This window comes from Calidris pugnax, unplaced genomic scaffold (genome assembly GCF_001431845.1).
Source record: "Calidris pugnax isolate Ruff unplaced genomic scaffold, ASM143184v1 scaffold14, whole genome shotgun sequence".
In the NCBI taxonomy this organism is placed as follows: Eukaryota; Metazoa; Chordata; class Aves; order Charadriiformes; family Scolopacidae; genus Calidris; species Calidris pugnax.
The window spans coordinates 7,487,079-7,505,198 of NW_015090793.1; the positions used below are offsets into that span (position 1 = coordinate 7,487,079).

General features: G+C 41.0%; 1 protein-coding gene across 2 annotated transcripts in view; it reads left to right on the top strand.

Moving 5' to 3' along the window:
* Positions 1-320: 320 nt before the first annotated feature.
* Positions 321-18,120, top strand: part of FAM53A (family with sequence similarity 53 member A) — a 70,989-nt gene continuing 53,189 nt past the window's right edge. For both annotated transcript variants that reach the window (XM_014936081.1, XM_014936082.1), the window contains exon 1: positions 321-374. The gene's annotated coding sequence lies outside the window, so the exon portion shown is untranslated. The remainder of the gene's footprint in view (positions 375-18,120) is intronic.

Sequence of the window (18,120 nt, forward strand, 5' to 3'; positions counted from 1 at the left end):
TGTAATCGCCCCTCCAGGCGAAGAAGCGCAGCTTCCGCGCCTCTCCGCACGTTCCCCGGCCGGCCAATGGGAGAGAGGCGCCACCCCCCGCCGCAGTGCCTCCTGGGGGTTGTAGTCCAGGCGCGGCACCTCCTCCCCGCCCGGCACCACGGCGGCGCGTCCCTGCCGGCAACGGGCCCGCCCCCCGCCCCTTGCGGGGCGGGGCCAGCGCCCCCCGTCACCCTATGGCCGAGCGGGTCAAAGTTCGGCGGGCGGGCAGGCGGACCAATGGGAGCGGGCTGGCGCCTGGAGGGGGCGGAGCCGTCTGTGTTTTGTTCAATTGCCGTTGGGGAGCCCGGTCCACAGGCGGAGGGAGGCGGCCCGGGCGGGCGCAGGTAGCGGTGCCGCGGTGCTGGGGGTCGGGGCAGGCCGTGGGGGTAGTGCCCGCCGGCGGAGGGCGAGTGCAGCCGGCCGAGAGCAGCTGTGGAGGCGGCCGGAGGCAGCGCCGGGTGGAGCGCGGTGGTGGGGGGGGCGGCTGGGCCCGCAGCCCTGGCGGCTGTGGGGACCGGACAGCGCTCGGTGGGCCCGGGGGGGTGCGTGTGCGTGCGGGGTGTCACCCCGGGGCTGCCCTTCCCCGCGACAGCAGCCTCCTGCTGCCCCAAAGCTGCGGGCTGCTCGTCTCATTAATTATATAGATAGGTAGATAAATAGGTGCAGATATTATATTGTTATGGAGGGCCGCGCTCCTTCATCCCAGCTGGAGGTGGCGGTTAGCTCCCCGCTGCCCCGCCGTTAGCTGCAGCCCGCGTGTGGGAGCGGAACGGCGGCTGCCCGCAGCCCTGCCGGGCGGAAAACAAACAAATAAACAGACCAAAAAAATCCCCCAAACACCCGAGCCACAACTTATTAGCATTAATAATTGCCGCTCGGGACGGGGGTTGGGTTGGCGGTGCGGTGTCTCCCCGCTCCGAGGCGGCGGAGGGCCCCGGCCCTGGCGGGGGTGCGGGGGGAAGGTGCCGGGCCCCGCGGTGCCCCCTTTGTGCCGCCCTCTCCCCGTGCTGGGGACGTGTGTCCGGGGGCACATCCATCCCCCGGGAGAGTCCCCCCCTCGGGTGCCCGAGGGGGTAGGGTTACGTCAGGGGAGGTGCGTGGTTTTTTTCCACGATAACTGCCTCCCGCAGCGCTTCCTGGGTGAGCACCGGGATTATTTTATTTCCCCCACCACCACCACCCCCGGCAATAAGAAACTTGATTTCTCGTTTGTGGCTGGTAAGTGTAACCATCAGTTGGGTCAAAAAGTCTGGGATGGAGGAGTGAATAGGCTCTTTGTGTTATTCCGGCTTTTCTAAGGGCAGTAACATGGCTTTGTTCTGATTATTTGGCTTATTAAACATCATCTTGCCTGCAAGAAGGCTGACTAGATGTGTGGTGTTGAAATTTGGGGTGCTATTTAAGGAGGTTGCCGTGGGTCTGGGGAGGCAGAGAGCATGGCCGTTGCAGATGATCCTCTGGTTTGGTGTTGGTTAGCGGAACTCTTCTGGTGGAGATCTGAAAGTTAAGGCGTTTTCTCTTTAGGTAAATGATATATATCCATCGTAACCGTCCAGCAAACAGCCGTTACAGAAATGGGGCTGGGTAGTGGCACTCTAACTTTCAGGTTGAGAGTGGTTGGGTGAGTCAGACCAGATAAGACACGGGCTTTTAATGTGCTTGCTGAGTTCTAGGCCTCAGGATGAGTCGAGCCAGCTGGTCAGATCTATTTTCTGGTTCACTGTGCTTACATTAAAATTAGCTCCTGAGAACAGTTATTACAGCCTTCGCTGTTACATTGCCTCCCATTCATGTGCCTGACTGCTAGAAAATATTTTCATCAAAGCCATTTTTTGGCAAGAACCAGTAAGTTTGTGTATCTTGTGGCAAGCTGCAATGTTTCTGGATGTGTTCTATTGTGAATGGTCTGTTTGCTTCGAGTTGGGAAGCAAACTTAATTATGAAATTATGAAATTCGGAGTACAATGTTTGCCGAATAGCAGGAACTTTGCTAGTGAAGCATGTGACTTGATCTGGTTTATTGGAGATGCAGCGTATGTGATCGGGGCCAAAGAGCTTGTATCTTTACAACTATTGTGCTTCTGAAAATGCCTGGAAGAATTGTACTCAGAGGCAGGACATCAGTATGTGTAGGAAGCTAAAACACGTATTCCAAGTAGTTCTACATAAGCTGGTGGAACTCCTAATTAGAAAATGGGTTTGCTACTCATTTACTTTGAATTTCTGGGAAATATTGTTCATTTAATATGTTATTTTTAATCATCCCTATTTTTTTTGTCAGTAATAAAAGTCTAATCTTCATCATATGGAAGTACATACTGCCTGTTAGACACAAACTTAAAATACTGATCTGCAAGATCATCCCCCTAATGATATCCTTTCAGGATGTTCCATGCTGTGGTAATCTGGCTGTCCTCTAGCGGCCTTTACCTGCCAGTGTGTAACACGTAGTTATTGTCTCTAACTTGAGAATTAAAGTTGATTAAATAATTGTAAAAGGATGGTTTGAATTTGGTGTAGTTAAACTTCCCTACTTCCTCTTGAGAAGCTGTTTTTCTGCAGGGTACTATGATTCAGAAGAATGAGGACTCTGAAAGAAGAAATATTATTTGTATTTGCAACCATTGTCTGGAGCTTTGGAAGTTTAGTATATGGCATAAAACTATATTTATTAAAATATGGTGGGCAGATAAACTGAAACGACTGCAATTTACTGCACGGGTTGCTTTATTTTAAAATGGTATGAAGGATTTATTTTTTCCTATAGGAATTCCTTGAGAATCTGGTAGCCATTACTGTAGCTCCCTTTTTTTTTTAAGCTCCTTCTCCTTTTCCCTTGCCTGTTCTTTCTCCCCCTTCCTCTGTTGCCTCCCCCCAATCTACATTCCTTTGTGTTAGCAGTGATGATGGCAGTTCTAGTCACCTCCTGTGGTTTGATAGATTATTCCCTTTAGAAACATGGTGTACTTAAAACTTTCCAAACATGATTCTTTCATTGCTCCTACACTTTTTTTGATGCTGGTTTTGAGTTTTATTCTAAGAATTTGTTCTTTCTGGTTGTGCTTTGAGTTTTCTTAAACAGTAATAAGTCTTGTTAAACATTTAGTGTAAATTATTAGTGTTTATGTTGTGATTTGTATTTCTTTTAGTGTATTTTTAAAGTCATAAAATAAATAAAAATTCTTCCTCTTTGGCAACAGTGAATTTTTCTCCCCTGTAAGCCCACAAGTTTTGTGCTACTTTTTAGCTTGTTTTAAACTTTCATTTTTATTTCTGTAAAATAAACTTGTTGGGCTATATTTAGATTACTATGTTCTTGAGATCTGATATTAATGTGAGAATGATCTTGCAGGTAAACGTTCATAGGACCTTGTCTTCAGTCTTACACATCTACATATAAACTTAAATTTTGAAATATATTATGGTAAAACATGTAAGAGATTCCTGTCTGTTGCGGAAGTAGCTGTAACTCTTCTTCTAGATATTGTAAGTAGCATAAGCTTGCTGGGGGAGTGAAACTGCACGCAGAAAACTGTGAAAGGCTTTATGAGCACTCCTGAAGGAAGGCTTAATGAGCATTAATTCTAGGGAACAGGAAAGCTAGGAAAACAGCTGCTTGAACTCAGCATAGTCCTTGATATTTTCTTGGTAGGTAAATTGTTTTAATGTATTGACTGTATGTACCTGAGAGGCAGCCATTTATGTTGACAACATGTTTTTTGATATGTCATGAAGTTTGTGTGGTTAATAAGATTTTAGCTGATACTGAAATATTGCAATCCAGTGATGAAAGAGAGTCTGTGTATAAAAAAAAACCACCCTGTGCTTTGTTGGTGTCTCTTAACTGTAAACATTCTGCGAGGGGGATAGAGACAGTCATATTTTCAGAAACTGTTTTTCTTCAAGGATTTTTGTTTCCCCTCAAAAGGAGGCCTATAAAAAAAAAGGCATATTTTTAATGCCTTTCTAGGCTGTTTTACAAACTTTTCTGTGACCCAACTGGATATTGCAGTACTGTTGAGTATAGAAAAACCTGAAGTGAAGGCAATTGTCAGCTCTTCAATATTGTTGTTTCTATAATTTGTGCTGTTTTGGCTTCTCTGCTTGGTCAGTTTGGGAAATAATGTCATCAACAAGCTGGCAAGAAACTCCTTGGCTAACTTCTCATGTTTTGTAGTGGGCACAAATAACTTCTGGAGGCTGGGTTTAAGCTAATTTTTAGTTTGAGGTGAGGAAGTAGGCAGGGTTGTTACTAAATACATTATTTGGGTTATGGCTCTCAGTTTACTGACAACACTTCTTTTTTTTTTTTTAAGCAAGCAGCTGAATATTATGCTTTAGAAAATACAAAATGTTTCAATTGGGAAACTTACCAACCTACAAAAACAAAGCTAATATAATTGACTTTCACTGTTTGAACTTGGTTATATTAGTGGGATGCAGGCCATCACTTATGTTTTGCTAGTTGTGTGTTAACAGCAAGATCAAGGGTTCTGATTACCTGCTGTTAGTATTGTTGCTCTGAATTTGGTATGACAACATTGGTTTAAGTTCCTGTGAAAATTAAACTCTAGTAAAGTGCAGGGAAGCATACTATTAGTGATAAATCAAACTGCAGGCCTAGAGCTTTGGACCTGCAGTGTCAGTGCTGGCAATTGCTCTTCAATGTGTGTAAGCCTGTCTGCATAGATAGAGCTAAGAGTATGAAACAAAACAATATTTTGCTTTTGTTGTCATTAGAAGTGTCATTTGCAAAACTAACTCAGTGTACCAAGACCTACGTGTCATCGGGGGAAAGGCATTTGAGATGGAAGAAAGCTGTTTCTGCATCTGCTGAGCTTTAAAGTTGGAACCCAGCTGGTACAGGAAATAGTTGAAGAAATAACTGCAGCACCACTGTCTATACCTATACTTTTGTGCTTTAGACTGAGATCTGTGATGCTGGAAGACAGGATCTGAATTCCTTTATTCTGAAGAATACTTCTTCCTCCTTAATACCCCTCTCAGCCAACTGGCCTCAGCAGCTGGCTTGTTGTTTGTTTGTTAATGCACTTAAGTTTTCTTGGTTTATGAAAGATCACATTTATAGTTTGGTGACTTCTACACTGAAGTTAATGTGGGTTAACTTTAAAAATTGAGAATTTTTTCCTGTGCTCGTGAGACCTCATACACCGATGCTGTGGCTTCTTTTCTACTGTCGCCTCCCCTTGAGCCATGAATGGAAATAATAGGAACTTCTGTTGGTGTTATATTAACTTTAGGTCTCTAATTTGCATCTCAAATAACATTGTGAACAGCTTTAATGCCTTTGAGGGGTTTGGGAGGTTTTTTAATTTGTAGGGTAAATGTATTTTTTAACCTAATTGGGCAGTTCAAATTATTATTGCAGCATACTTAATGTTTGCTCTGTGCAGTTTAGTGGCACTAAATCATTCCTTCAGTGCTTTTCACATGTATTGTGTTTTACCTTCTGAATTGTGGCTTCAAATTTTGTCATAATAAAATATTTCAATATTCTTCCATTTTGTACAGGTACTACTGGATACTGTGTGATCTTTGTGTTCTTTATTTTACTCTCAAAGTTTGTTCACAGGGAAATATTATTTTATTAAAGGTGCTGTGTCCTTTAACTCCCTCTGCTTTCCTGATTAGAAATGCACTGCTTTTTTTTCAGTCTTCCTTCAAGGTTTCTGTTGATTTGATCTGTTTGAGAGGGATGAAAATTTCTCATATTTAAGGAAGCATGCAACTGAAAAAAGCTGTCTGTCATTTGGATCTATCAAACTCTGTTGCTTTATCAACTTCCATGGCCCAAAAGTAGTGGGCAGAATATGAAAGGTTAAAGTTTGGATCCTCAGGTGTGACAGGTTATGAATCAACAGAGTTGTGGAAACAGGCTTGAGGCTGGATGGGACTGGATCTGCTGGGTTCTGTCTCTTGCAGCTCAGCATTTCTTAACGTAGATGCCACTGAGGTCGCAGCTGGTTTTTGTGTCGAGGTATGAACCACCCTCGTTTTTGTGACATAGGAGACTTCTGTTCCATGGACTGTTTAAGGGTGTGGTTTTTTTAAAGTGATAGTCTTTATGACCATAGGTATAGATACCTATGATTTATTTGTATGGCTGTATAGATTTTTTTATGAACTGGCAGAATTACAATCCTGTTTTAGGAAAAAACAACTTTTTTGCTTAGTTATCCCAGTTGAATAGTAGTGGCAAATAATTATTCATTATGTCCTATTTGGAATGGAGTGTAGTGGTGTATAGGCATGCCTCAGGACAACTGCTGTGCTCCAGGGTATAGTTTGATGCAGTATGTAGTAAGTGGGGAGGAGAGAGGAGTAATGAAAACAGCGTTCAATAACAACTTACCCGAATTGACTAAAATATGGTATATATTTCTTCTAGTGGGAAAGGGAAAAGGAGTGGGTACATAGGACTTCATCCTTTCATTTTTTTTGAGTCATGAAATGGAACAGCAGAGTTGAAACTTGATGAGTTTGAGAAACAGGAGTAACTTGGAGGCTGAACTGAAGTGCTGTTGCTTACCATAAGGTGTTGCCAAGGGTTAAGATACAATAGCAGAGTTGCTTGTTAGAAGAAGATACCGCTGGCACTGGAACGTGTGTGAAAATTAGACTCTTCACTTCTCAGTATGTGTGGTAGTCCACTTGAGCTCTACATGTGTGCTTGCTTACCTCATTGTCTTCTTCCATTAGCACTCCATCCTGACCAGACCTGTCTGGTTCAATATTTGGATAAGAAATTGCTGAATTGGAGGGTAAGATGGGTTGTTGGTGCTCTTTTATTTTTGTTTCACAAATCAGAAGGATGGCATTTAAACAAAGCAGACAAGTACCTGGATAAATACTTCTAGTACCAAAACTATTAAAGAGGATGAGAAAGGATAGTATTTTGTCTTTGTTGAATGCTTCTTAGGTGTCCTGTTTAGGCTTGAGCTCTTCCAAGTTAATTCTTCCTCAGTTTAGTGTCTTTAGATTCTGCAGTTTAACTGTGAATGTGTAACTTACCTCAGGCACAGACTTCCCCTGAGTGGCTATAACTAATGCTGTCTGCTTCAACTCCCCATCTGTAAAATCCTGCTAATCATAGTTTTTATTTTGGAGTATTTTGTTTGTGTGCAGCATTTTCCATCCTTGGGAAGTCCTTGCCAGGCCTAAGGCTATCCTTGTAGCGAAAGGTGGGTGCAGATGTTTGTGTGATAGTGCTTTGTGACACGGGCATCAATGAAGTGTATTACATCACTCTTCTAGGTTGTTGGAAGGCTGAGCACGTATGTCTTTCTGAAGTAATTGGTTTCTGGTTTCTGTTGGTCAGAGGAGAAAGATACAACAGGATACTGCAATATTGATGAAATTTACCAACTGCCATGGGAGGTGATTGGAGTTGATTTATTTCTGTGTGAAGAAAGTGTCGTGTGACTTTTCTGTTGTTGTATATGAAAATAACCTAAACATGCAAATCCTGATGCTTTAACTTTAAGACTCAGAAAAGAAACTTCTGGCTCATTGAAACTGAACATAACTGTAGGAGGATAAGCAAAGACATTAGTGGCTTGAAATTGAGGTAGTTGCTTAAAAAAAAAAAAGAGTAGGGTTGAAAAACATGTAGGCTGGTTGTGAGAGTCCCCTGCCCCGTACCAGTATTGCACATCTGATGTGATTCATAAAAGCGTGAGGAGCTCTACTTTCTCCTCAGTCCAGTGCTTTGCTGTCCTCAGCATTATAACTTGTTCTGAATATGGAAGTAGACATCTTCCTTACCGCAGGTCAAGTTTATGGCCTAATTCCCTGGGCATGAGGGACAGCTGTTCCTTACGCTGTTGTAAGTAATCTTTTAAAAACATTTGAACTGTTCTTTGTCATGTTCCTGTTTCCTTGTGTCTTGCCCTCCACCCTACAGCCTTGTGATACTTTTGGCCTAAATAAAACTAGTGTATTCAGTTCTTCCTGAGAGGTCATGTTTTTTCAGCTCTAATCATTCTTGTTCTTCCCTCTAGTTCACACTGGACTTGTGTGGTGCTTAAAGCCCAACTTTGTACTTCAGCTGAGGCTTTCCTGTGCTGAGTGGAGTAAAAAGACTGTTTCATGTGCCCTGGAGCTGATTCCTGTTTATGCATCCCCATACATTTGACTTTCTTACAACAGCTTAACACTTGTTTCAAGGTCAGCTTGTTGATCCAACCTAGCCCACAGCTTGCTTCTGAAGAACTCGCCTTCCTGTTTGCTCAGTTAATCCTGCTAGAGTGTACCTTTCAGAACTGAATTGTATCCTATCTCTTGCAGAACAGTTTCCCAATTTGTCAGAGTTATGCAGAATTTCAATACTGTCTTGTAGTTCTTCCTGCCTTTCTCCTACTTGTAACAAGCCTACTCTGCCAGCAGCAGATGATGGGAAACAAAGAAATCGGTGAACTGAGCTGGATTCCTGTTTGCTGTGTTTGGCCATGCACCACTGGTAGCTGCTCTCTGGGTATGGTTATCCACCAGCTATTGCATTCACTATTCAGCCTATGCTTGCCTTCCAACAGCAGAAGTCTTTAAACCTAGGTGTATGACCTCAATAGTTTTTTTTACTGCCCCTGAAACCTGTTACTCTGATGTTAAAGTGAACCTGGTGGATGCTACTTACCTCCTTGTTGCCTTTTAGCGTTCACAGAAGGTTCCCCCTGCCATCCCCTGGGATTCGACTGGAATGTGGGGAATTGGAGACCAGTCACATGAATTTTGACATTTTTCTGAAGGCAGACCTGGCTTCAGAAACTGATGTCCAAAAAAAGTGTGGTCGGTACATGTCTGTACTCAAATGTAATACATAACAGCCTTAATCTGGTACCTTGCAAATAATTCTAGGTGTTGTAGAGTGACTGAAGGACTGACATCAGCTGTACTTAGGGTTCTTTTAAGCTCTCAATTCTTGAGATGAAATTTCTCTTGCATCGCAAGCTAGACATTGAAAAATAAACCCCACTACTAGGGGCTAACTTTTCTTTAGGGTACTCTTTTTGGATTTGCTTTTAGAAGTATTTTGTTGGTATTTATATGGGTGCAACTTTCTCTTTGAAAGCTGAGTTCTTATGATATCTCCCCTCCTGAACTTAATTCACATAACAAATCTTGTGCTTTATAGAAACGGATTTCTCTGAGCCCTGTCTCTGTTGGGACTGTTTGACACAGTTCTGTAAAGTTTCCTCACTGTTGCTTCTCCAACATCTCTCCCTGTAAACTTTCAAACTACTCTGCATCTCTGCCTTCCAGTAAGTTCCTTACTCTTGCTCTAATCATTGCTGTCTTTACCGTCCCTGCAGACGTGGTATTTTATTTATTCTCATAATCCAGGAGTATTTGAGTGTGGTTAAAGTTTTGATGCATTTGCCTACAAGCTGGAATAATGTCTTCTAACCATTCTTTCTATTGTGTGCTTGAAGGAAACTGGTGTCTGATCCTATGCTGCAATCTTAAGTTGAGCAGAGGGTCAGTCTGATAATCCTTTTCTAATGATATTGAATGTTTGTTAGCTGAGGTTACTTCAGTCATCACTTTTAGCCCACAATATGTTGCTAAAAAAATAAAGCTACATCTCCAGGTGTTCAGAAGTTAAATGCAGTGTGGATGGTGAAATGTGTATTGAGTGGACCTCAGGATGCTAATACTTGTTTGTATTTTGATATGCAAGATGAAGAATGGTTGCTTATTTTTATTGTGAAAAAATACATGGCCTTTTTAACTTACATTTGCATAATGCCATAAAATGACTACATTTCCTCTTCTAACTGTTAAGATATAAGTAGTTTCATGCTGTTACCTCAAAATTGATTATTTTTTTTTTTCCCATGGAATAGTGGGATTGAGAAGTATCCCCCCCATATTATCCTTAAAGTTTAAGTGGTAGCTGGTGTGGATTGAGGGGGGTGGCTAAAGTGGGGAATAATGCTGTGTTGCTTGTGTGCAGTGTTTGTGTGTTCACTTGTACACCAAGGCATATCCCAGTTCCTGCCCTCAGGTGAGATATTCAGGATGGGATTTATTTACTTGCTTAGCTTCTAATGCCTTCATCTGAATTAAGTGTTCCAAGCTTCTTAATAGTGAACTGAAATAGGGATTTTGTTGTAAGAATGCTTTTTTCCAGGCTTGTTTAGCTGGATGCATCCTGCTGTCAGTGATGCTGCTGAGCGAGCTTGGCCGGGGAATCTGCAGCAGAGGGTGGTACAGAGGGAACTGTGTTCAGATGGGCTCTTTCAAGGAGGGTTAATACTTGGTTGTGGGAAGTTCTTCTGTATTAAGTGTAGTGCTCAAATTTTAGTAATACAATCGGTTGCAAAATGCCATGTATCCTTGAGACTAAAACTTTATGCAGTCTTAAACCTTGGAACTGGTTCAAGGGGACCTTCCCTTCCCCTCACCCACTTTTCAGTTGAGCAGAAGATCTGAGAGGATCAAATAAAACCAAACCTATTTCTAAGTTCTGAACCAGTTACTGAACTAATTGTTAAACTGAAATGAAGTAAATGCCTCTTGCACCTGCAGAAAAGGCTGCAGCTGTCAAAAGCTTGTTTATCACTTCAGTACTTCTCCAGTCCAGGTGCTCAGCCAGTGACTTCCCTTAACGCAGTGGTTTGATGTTTTAGATCTTCAACAGAAAAGATGTTACTGCTTTATGCAGACTATTGTATGCTTAACCTTTGCGTGAGTGAAGATGCCAGGAACACAGATGTAATTTCAGAGGTGTATTTTAAATTGTGTTTGGATAAAGCACACTTGTTTATCAGTACTGAAAGATCATTTGAAAGATTGAGAGCTGTCAGGTGAAGAGCTGAAAGGCCACACTTGCATCTCTTTGTCTTTAGCTGATAAAACTTTACTTTTTTTGTCCTTCAGCTTGGTTACCAGAAACTGATCTTGTCAGAACACGGTCATCTCTAGACATAATTGCCCAAGTGGGAGGACACAGATTTCCCTTTGAAACACATGTGATCCTGTCCTCTCTTGCACTGTTGTTGTCTGCAGATGTTATATGCTCAACCTGCTAGACAAGTGACTTACCTGCCACCACTTAAAGCTGCTAAATTTGTCCTGATCAGTGAAGATTAAAACTGAAGACTTGTTGCCTTCCCCAACTTTCACTTTGTACCTGGCATTTTTTGTCTCAAAATTGAATTATTTTGCCTTACACTAAGCGAAGTGTAGTCCAGAAGACTTGTGTACTGATCAGCACCTTGTGTCCACCTGCTTCCCATACAGGAGCATGGTTTTGCATTAAGGCTTCCTAGTGTATACTGTGTGATTGAACTTCATGATTTGGAGCCCTAGTGACTTCTGAGTCCACTTTAGCAAATGAATTGCTCCACAGAACTTGCTTTTAGAATGAATGACTCATTAAACATCTGATAGTGTTGAAGGTAGTACACAGTGAGTATACAGAGCTTTTCCATGAAGCAGAAGCTTGTCTTCCAGTATTTAAAGAAAAGAAAAAATGACATTGTGTAGAGTTTGCTGTGGTTTTTTTGTCTCCACATAGTTGTCTTCTCTTACATGGTGTAGCTTTGTTTGTCTTGTGTGATTTCTTCTAGTTCATGCAATTGTTACAAATGCTTTCTCTCAATACCTACTGCAATTGTGTACCCTTTGTCTTGTGTCTTGACCTATAGCACAGCATTTCCTGAATCCAGCTGTTCTGTGTGGTATTGAAGGCTGAATGCATAGACAAAGGTACTAGTTACCTTGCTTTTGGAATGGTCTAATGACCTAGGAAGACTTAAGTTGCATAGCTCAACTGAACTAATTTTTATTGAAGTACCTTAAGGCTGGCAAGAGGGATGACCCTGGTGACGCTTGAAGTAATATCTGAATCGAACGCGGAAAGCACACCCAATATTGACATATGTGATGCTTTTGTCTCTGTATTTTATTCCACTATTTTAGTAGACTTTAATTTGTGGTCTGCTCATACTTAGAGCATTTGTGGACTGTTACTGAGGATTCATGTGCAGCAGAGCAGTGTGTTTGTAGTGCAGATCTCTCCAGAGACTTCATCACTCAAAAAACTCATGGGATGTGCAAAGCAGAAGTTGGAAAACAATGAGTAATTAAGTTGATACGAACTGTAGTTTAGCAAAGTAAGGAGCAACAACAACGAATTCTTCAAACTAGCATTTAATTGTGGTATTTCTAGTGTAATATCTGCAACCTCTATGTTAAAGAATTATTGTTACTTGAAAACTGTCTGAATTTTAATGGATCACATACCTAGATGGGTGTTGTAAAACTTGAGGTCTTTCAGTGTGCTGCCTCTTAAGGTGGTGTCTCCTGCCAGAGGAATTCAAGTTTCTTGAGAAACAAATTACAGATGGTCAGCCATGATTGAGAACAAGTTTGGGCCACAAGAGGGAACATGGCCGGCTGTTATGTGCCGTATCTCGTATCTGTTTAATGCATTTACATGCTCTTTTAAGACAGATAATACAGCAGAAAGCTTTAGCTATTGTACATGAGCCTGCATAGAACTTTCCTCTTGCGTAGCACTTCCTGTTATTTGCTTTCTGTTTTAGACTTTGGAGTTTTATATGAAAATATGTAAACTGTATTTGTCATAAACTGCTAAAATAAAGATATGCACATACGTATGCTCATTCAGTGCAGTTACACAATGACCTTCTGAAGAGTTATAATTTTGAAACAAAGACTGAAGCTTTTCTTACTCCACTAAATTGGGCACAGTACTTTGTCATGAGAGGGAAATTACTCATAGTATGAAGAATTAGGACAGTAAGGCTCGGAGAGAAGTGTATTTCACTTTACCGTAAGCATTGAGATGTATGGATATTTACAGAATGCTGTGAAGCACTTTAGAGTTCTAAAGAGTTCTAAATTTAGCAGTAGCTGCAGTTCACCAGCTGTACTATTTACTGAAAAATAATTGGACTACATAGGTTCCTTGTTTTTAATTTCCATAGTTGTATGCAAGCTAATGTTAGGGAGACTTCCCAGTGTGCAGATTATATAGCTCATTAGATCCCTGAAATGCCATGAAGTAGCATCTTAACACAAGTGTTTTTTACCTGGCCTGAGGCCTCCCGCAAGAGCATTTCACACTTGGGATCATAAAAACAAACCTACTAGCTAGGCTTTTTATTTTAAACAAACCAAGCAGATGTCTGAAACTCTTCAGAATGAACCTGAAGGCAAATAGGAGGAGGTTTATTAGCTGTGTGTGTTTAGGGAGCAGGATGTATGGAAGAGATTTGTATAATCCCTCAGCTCCAAGCCCATAGGGTTTGGTAATAGAACAGTGCTGGTATTATTTCAGTCTGTCATGGTGGAGCAGGATGTATGTGGAGTAATCATTGTCACTGCCATATAAGTTAAGGGTCAGTGCAGTGTGTTTTTCAGGCCTGAGTATTTTTAAAGCATGTATTTTTGCCTGCTTGACTCTTCTCATTTTTAGGGCAAACACTAAGAGGAAGTAGGTAATGCTACTGCTTATCTTTAATTTTTTCCTCTGTCTTTTCTTCCCTAACTGATGGAGTGAAGCAAATATCTCAGTAGTAGGGCCAGTTAGTCTTCATCTATGTGGTTTTGTTTGGTTTTTTTTTCTTTCCACAAACCTTAGAGCAAAATAAAGTTTTGTGAGTTTTGAATAATCTGAATCACTTAAGTGGGAGTATGGTAGGCTTAACCTGTTGGTATGTATATTTCTTCAAATGCTAATAGTCTCAGCACAAATTATTATTAATGAGTCTGAATTTTGTATTGTATTGGAGGCTTTGTATACTAAATAAATACTTCCATTGGTTTTAAATAGAATATTTATAAACAGTATGTGGGGGTGGAAATAATTTGTGTAGGACCTGAGCTCCAAGCTTTCAGTAATATCACAGAATCACAGAATCTTAGTGGTTGGAAGGGACCTCTGAGATCGAGTCCAACGACAAAAAAAACCAACAACCAAACAAATACAAAACATACCACACCAACCGCCCACCAAGGACACCGCACCCCCCAACTAAACCCCACACTCTACACCTCGTCATAAACCAATAACCTTGGGCACTAGAGCATGCCCTGAAGAGCCATGTCTATACGTTTCTTAAATACCTCCAGGGATGGTGACTCCACCACCTCCCTGGGCAGGCTGGTCCAGTGCCTGACCACCCTCTCAGGAAAGTAGTGCTTTCTAATATCCAATCTAAATCTCCCTTGCCGCAACTTCAGACCATTTCCTCTGGTCTTGTCGTTCGTCCTTTGGGAGAAGAGGCCAACACCTGCCTCTCTACAACCTCCTTTCAGGTAGTTGTAGAGGGCAATGATATCATAGACTGAAAGTTACAGTAGTACTCTTAAGTGGTGATTGTCCATTAGATTTTGTTCTGAACTACTTAAACAGGCAATAATTCCTAGTTTGAGCTAGCATATTCTTGAAATAAAGACTGCTAGCACATTTAGTTCATAACTATGGCAAAAGCAAAGGGTTTGGTGTTCATGTATAAAAGCCTCAGTAGACCAGACTTCCTGTCCCTCAGCACAGTACAACATAGCCCTGTGCTCTCTGCAGTAACACTCAGAGGGAGGAAAAAGGGTCCAAATCACACATTGCAAGGAGATGAATGGCCACAGGCCAATACTCATGGCTAATTCAAATGGAACTCGAAACGTAGTTGATGTAAATATCTTTCAGCAAAATTAATGAAATCCTTGCCTGTCATTCAAATAGTGGTAGAAAAGAGAATGTAAGTACCAGAAGCATCTTGGAAAAGCATCTTTGTACAGGAGGCACAACTCATCTATTGTCCTGTCTGACAAAGATACTTTAAAAGATGCAGGATGACTTGTCTGTGATGTGAATGTTAGGTTTTCCTCAAGTCTGGAAGCCACGTTTAAACATGGGAGACCGATAAGACTTCTTACTGGTAGGAGCTGCCAACAATTAAATGCTTTGACCTCTGGCTGGGTTGAGTTCTTAGCCCTAGTTTTCTGTGGTGATACATTCCCTGCTTTAATTAGGTATGACCTGAAAAAGTCTCTTGAGCTTACTTCTCCACCTCTTCTCTTGCCTTGGAAACATACTTTATAAACTGTGACAAAGGCGTAAGATTCCTTATCTCTACCCTTCCTTCACCTTTCTGGAAGGAGACTTCTCTTGGTTTAAAAGCAAACCCAAACCACCTGATATATTATTCTGTATTTCTTGAGTTATTACTTATTACAGACAACAGTTCATTGTGTAAGAGTAAAATCTTCTAATTCAAATTTTGTTAAACAGTTTTAGGTCTTTATTTTTTTTTGCATTTCTCAGCCAAGCTGGATGAATTTTGCATCTGAAGAATGAGAAATCTGTACACCAAAGTATTACCTTTAACCTATTTTCAGCACATCATCTGGCTGTGAATTTTGCAAACTGGAAACCACCATCTTAAGTCAGGATGTTCTCTTTAGTTCTGGTGCTTCTGCTTGCAGGTTTTCCCCATCTCACGTGGGAGGCTTCAAACAAGGTCTGTTTTTTCAATCAGAAAACTGAGTACTACTTGTTCCCTTTGAGTTCAAGGGATTTGCCAAAATGTGTTGCATTTTAAGTAAAACAGAGTTCAAAGGCATGTGATGGTTGAGGCTTTGCATCCTTCTCATAGGACCTCTCACATCTGAAGTGTGGGAGGTGGAGTAGAAATGAGCGTGTTAGGATGCAACCGTATTTTAGGAACAGTTTATATTTTGTCACAGCTGTCTCAGTGACCAGTTGGTGTTTAAATTATGATGCTTTAGAGTCAAAATAGTGAAATTCTGGGCTCCATAGTGATTTTGTGCATTTGAGGCAAGTGGACCTAGTATTTATTCTTGTCTGCCTTGGGAGGTAATAACCCAAATCCTAGTTTTTCAACCTTAGAATGGTGAAGTATAGTCCTGTCTTGCACATTAAGTGAGGTATGTTCTTCAGCAGACAGTTTTGAGCTCCTGATATTGGTTGTGCTTCCGGAGCCTATAGAATATCTGAGAAACTTGACTCCAGTGGCCATCAGTTATTATAAAGGATGCCTTCTAGCATATTTTTCCAGTCCCTTTTTGCAGTTTTGTGCTGAAGTTGTGGCAACCTTAATCCAGGTTTGAACACCTCATAATACTGAGGCTTCCTTCTAATAAAAACTGGCTTATGAAAGCACCGCATGGAGAAAGCAAAGAGATTCTGCAGCTCAAGAAATAACTCTTCAGTCTTTTAAAAGAAATTCTGAATTGCAAATGTTGGAGCTAACTGCTTTGGCTTCATTGTGAGCTGTAGCGTGTGTAGTGTCATTGAGCCTTACCTTATTTTGTCACATCTGAACTTCTCAAGGAGAGGAACTACTATTTAAACAGGATTTGCTAGATGGCTGTGAAACAATTTCTACAGAATACAAATTAGGGTTATAAACTCTATTCTTCTGTGTCCCTTTTGGTCAGAAACTGTTCTAATACACTGTTTTTAAACTTTTTGTAGAGAACCTCAGAAAATAAAGGGGTGCTAGTTAACTGTGCATTAAGAGAGGATCCTTAAAGTATAAGATAGTGTAAACTGAGGGGTCCCTCTCTAGTACCTATCCCCCAAAACACTGATAGATAATTCTATAGCTGCAGAAAATGTTTTCTAATTAAAACTGATTTATTTTTAGATGTGAAGTGGAATTTTGGAAGGTTGCAGGATAACCACTCTGCAAATTAGTGGGGAGGAGGATAAGGTCCAAATAAATCTCTAAATGCATGCTATCAAGAACCTTTCTGGGCTCAAAGTTATTAATAATAGATTTATGTTACAAGGAATGCTTAACCTCCCTGTGAACTTCTTAGCACTGTGGTAAATAAGGTGTAGTTTTAGGAGTAGAATGTTCTCTTTCCATTTGGAAGCTGGAGTTTTGCATTGCAAGAAACTAGACATTATGTAGCTTTTTTTCAGATGGCATAAAGTATTAGTGTAGCAGTTTCTAAAAAGCTGGTCTTCCTACCTGGCTTCAAGCATAACTAGGATGGGACAGACGATGCTCTGTTAAAACCTGATCAGTTCTGTGTGATGTTTGAATTTTGAAATACTTCTTGGATGCTGCAGAAAGTACCAGAAGGCAAAAAATCTCAGCATCTTTTATCTAGAGTTTAGTAGCAAAACCATCTAGATCTGGAGTTAGTACTGCTAGGGTGATTAGCTGCTTTGGCTTGCTGAAGCAGAGATAATATTTTAAAGGACCCACTTATCCGAATTGGAATTTTGACTCTAGCTAATCCTTTTCTTCTGCTGGGAGCTGGCTAAGTACATCTTTATGGGATTGTTGGTAATAAGGGTTCCATGTAGCTTCTGGAGTGAAGAGTAGGAAATAATGTGAAGGAGCTGAACAGAGGGACCAACCTTCTGTGTTCTCACTAGGTAATTTTAGTCCCATAGGCAGAAAAAAAGGAATTGCAATCATCAAGAAACACCTACATTTGTGTTATGGGGAAATAATATAAAATCTTGTGATCTTTTCTTCTTTATCCAAGATGGAACTTCCAGAGACAGAGGAGAAATTGTTAAAGTGTTTCAAACAAATGTAAATTTTCCCAGTGAGATGAGCTGTTGCTGGAACATTTTGTCCTGCAGGATGCAGAGGAGGAGGAGTGGGTTGGAAATGAGTCTGGATGCCTTACTTTCTTAGAGCCAAAAAGAGATTTTTGAATTGGCTTTATGTTCTTCATCAGGATTCTTCATCTCTTTGAAAGTAGGTTGTCAAATTGGATGAGCCTTTGACATCCTTTAATTGACTGGGGGGTTGGGTAATCCATATTTTTAGTAGTCTTCCCAAAAAAAGACCACAGTGATGTCACTGAGAAGATACAGAATTCGTGACACAAGCACTTTTTTTTCTATCTCCACCCTTAATTTTGGCAGAGATTTTTTTTAAAGTCATTACTGCTTGTGGCTAAACTTTCAAAGAAACAAAACCTCTCTTCTTAAGTAGTACTATAGAGAGAGAATAATAAATCTTTACTTTTCTCAGTCTTCAGAATGTGTCGCAGAACTTAAAATCAGAAATAATGGTGACACTGGTTCCATCACAGTTAATTCTCCAACTGGGA